Source organism: Ceratotherium simum, chromosome 16 (assembly GCF_057802395.1).
Source record: "Ceratotherium simum simum isolate JZ-2026a chromosome 16, ASM5780239v1, whole genome shotgun sequence".
Classification (NCBI taxonomy): Eukaryota; Metazoa; Chordata; class Mammalia; order Perissodactyla; family Rhinocerotidae; genus Ceratotherium; species Ceratotherium simum.
Window position 1 is genome coordinate 3,440,133 of NC_141915.1, and position 3,666 is coordinate 3,443,798.

The window sequence follows — 3,666 nt, forward strand, 5'->3', positions numbered from 1 at the left end:
GCCGTTGCGGACCGTCCAGCCCAGGCGAGCCTCCTGACTGCAGACACAGCAACACCATGTGCAGACAAAGCACCACCCAGCTGATCCCAGCAGCCGGCAGAGTTGTGATATAAATGGTGGCTGATTTAAGACACTAAGTTTTGGGGTCATTTATTATGCAGTGATAGATAACCAAAGCAAGATGTACAGGTGGTACTGTTTTTTTTATCTAGACAGCATCCCATCCTTTGGAGGAACCAACCGGCCCCACTCCAGGTGGTCCACAGCTCCCTCCTTCCCACACTTTCCTCCTCCATGCCCATCACAGGTTGGCTCTTGCCCCAGTCTCCCAGGAATTTGCCTCTGGGACTGAAGGTGTTTGGAGCTGAGTCATCTCATGTGCTTGCCCTTAAAAACCCTGAGTCCAGAGTTGCCCTGATGCTCTTGTTCTCAAGGCTGTTGCTCAGCCTTCTTCTAGATCACCTGCTAGTAATTACTCCCTCCGCACTCCCTTTCTCCCCCTGCCTCCTTCCCTTCTTCCTTGCTCTTCTGGTGTTATCCCAAGTTAGTTTCTACTGTTTCCACCAAAGAGCCGTGGTTGACACAGAAATTGGCACACAGGAGGCAACTGTAGGCCACAGCGCCCCAGGGGAAGGAGGGAGCTTGGGAACAAGTTTTTATCTGCGAAGGGGGGAGGCTCCCAAAGTCATGGGGACTCGTGGCCTCTGTCACGGAGCACTGAACCACTGATCAGCGGGGAGTGGTGTCTAAGACCACTGAGGGAGCAGGATGGAGAGTGGCATAGCTGCTCCCAACAGTGTTGGACAACTTAGAAAGAGGGCAGCAGCTGAGCCCTCCGAGTTCCCGCCTAGCCACAGGACGATGCTTGGGGCTCGTCTGCAGTGCTGCTCTGAGACTCCACGTCAGCTTCTATAGGGTGAAATCCTAGAAAACCAAACCGCGAGGCTGGGTCTGCAGGTTGCTGAACAGCGGCAATGCCAGCTGAGTTTGTCATCACTGCAGTAAAAGTAGGGCATTCATTGGAAAAGGTTGGAGCCACAGTCATTTGAAAGTCCTATCTGGGAGCATTTGGAGCGCTTGTAGATCCTGAACCCCCACACCCGGGGGAAGCGGTTCCCACTGCGCTGCCTCTGCCACGCACTGCAGTGGGAAGTCAGTGATTCCCCACGGCCTACCCCTTGCTGCTAACCAGGGTCAATCCCGCCCAGGTCCTGGGATTGACATCCTGAAAGGGGTGTGGGAGAGAACAGCTTCACAGATCAGAGACCACAGAGGCCCAGGTCCCTGGGGTTGAAACCAAGCAGGAAGAGGTTGAAAAATCTTCCCTGGGCTAGAAGAAGAGAGCAAAAACTTTGAGATAAGCTTTGCTAACTGCAGCTGTGCATACTCAGCATAATCGACTGTTGTTTAAAACTAACCAGGTCTTTCTGTCCCTACTTAGCATGTGAGTGAGCTGTCTTTCCCAGGAAGTCGAGGTCCAGACGTCAAGATTCAGCCTCACAAGGCCAAACGCAGGCTGAAGATGAAAACTAACCAGAAGAGTCCAGACAGTCCAGGGAAAGAAATTCAGTCTTCAAGGCCAAACACAGACTGGTGGGAAGGTGCCAAGCAGCAGGGCCACATGCTCCCCCTGCCCTCCCTAAACCCAGCACACCCTCCCCCTCCCCTACCTAAACCCCAGCACACGCTCCCCTCCCCTCCCTAAACCCCAGCAATGCTCCCCCTCCCCTACCTAAACCCCAGCACACGCTCCCCTCCCCTCCCTAAACCCCAGCAATGCTCCCCCTCCTTTACCTAAACCCCAGCACACATTCTCCTTCGCAACCTTTAAAACGCCTTGCCTCCCATCTTTTGGGGAGATGGGACGAATTTGAGGGCTCACTCTCCTCTCTTGGCTGATGCCACCCAAAATAAAAATGCTTTCCTTGCCGTAAGCCTGGCGTTCCAGTTTGATTTGGCCCCTTTTGTGTGGCGGGTAAAGAACCCGGGTACATGTCCGGTAACAGAGTGAAGGAAGGTTTTTGGTCACCCTTTCAAAAGAGGAAGCCAAACCAGCTGAGAATGAGCCACAGATGAGAAGAACATGGAAGAAGCCTTGAAGGAGAGGTGTCCTAAACTGGCCGTGACCTTCTAACTGAGGGTTGTAGCTTGTAGTCTGATCCCTCCCTTTTTGTGTCATGTACTGCTAATAATTACCATGGTAATAAAATGCCTTCTCTTTCCTCTTTGTGGGCAGTAAATTTACTATTTAGTGCACAGGTTGTAGAATACTGCAATAGGAACTCGACAGAATGAGGGAAGGAATATACGTCAGCCGGGTAACCCAGATGCAGAAGCCAGGGGAGCATTTGGAATTCTGTGTAAAGAAAGGAGGTTGTGTGTGTATGTGGGAGGGAGTATGTGCAGGGCCGCCATGGGCTGGGCTGTGATGCACATCTTTGGTTGGTTTTCGTCTTGACTCCTCTCCTTTGGGAGCCTCACAGGGGCTGCATCGTGGGATCCTGCCGGCCACTCCCTCACTGAAGGGGTGGGCATGGAGCCCAGCTGGGCATTTGAGGTGACTGGAGCCCCGCCCTCCTGTAGCCGGCTGTCCGGCCTGCTCCTCCTGTTGGCCGCCCTCACTTGCTCCTCCTTTTCCTGGCTGAACGCACACCTTGAAGCCCAATCCAGGACTGGGCCAAGTGAGGTGGTGGTGATGAGCCTCCCGTGGGCTACACTGCCTTGCCTGTCCGTGGTGGGTCGCAGGCCACCCCTGCACAGAAGAGAATAGAGGGGAGATGGTGGGCCAGAGAGGAACCTGATGGGGCATCTGGTGACAGCTTCGCTGGGCAAAGTGGTGACAAGAGAGGCGAACTGCTCGCCCAAGTGGGGTCACCCTGGCTCTCAGGGATGCTGCCAAAAGGGTGGTGGGCAGAGGGAGGGCTAGGAGACTCTTCCCAGGCTTCCCAGCTCCTAGCCCCAGGCTGGTGCTCCCTCCCACCTCACCCCTCCCAGGGCAGGCTCTGGAGGCTGCCCGCCTTGACAGGACCCAGGCTCTGCCACCCACCTCTCTGAGTCTCCATTTCTTTTCTTTTGGTGAGGAAGATTGGCCCTGAGCTAACATCTGTGCTCATCTTCCTCTACTTTATATGGGACGCTGCCACAGCATGGCTCGACGAGCGGTGTGTAGGTCTGCACCCAGGATCTGAACCCATGAACCCTGGGACACTGACGAAGTGGAGTGCGTGAACTTAACCACTATGCCACCGGGCCGGCCATCTGAGTCTCCAGTTCTTAATCTGTGAATGGGAGTCATCATGGGCACGAACATGCCAAGGTGTAAGACGCCTAGCACCTCAGTTCCCCCGCAGCCAGGATGCCCTGCCCTCACCCCCAGGCCCAGCACACCTCCGTACTGCCCCAAACCTTGTCCTCTGGGGGCTTTGTGCTGACCCCTCTGGGAGAGCATCAGTCTGAGTGACTCCCAGGTGCCCAGGACTCTGTCCTGTCCTCTCCTGGTGCCAGGGCTAGTGGCCTGGGCAGCAGAGGCGCAGTGCCCAGGGGGCAGGGCACATGCTGCAGCCCCTCCTCTCGCCCCTTAGTCATTAACCAGGCTGCAAGCTGACATGGGCCGCTGGGCAAGGGTGGCTGCGGGAGTGCTCAGGCGTGCAGGGCGGCCGGTGGCCC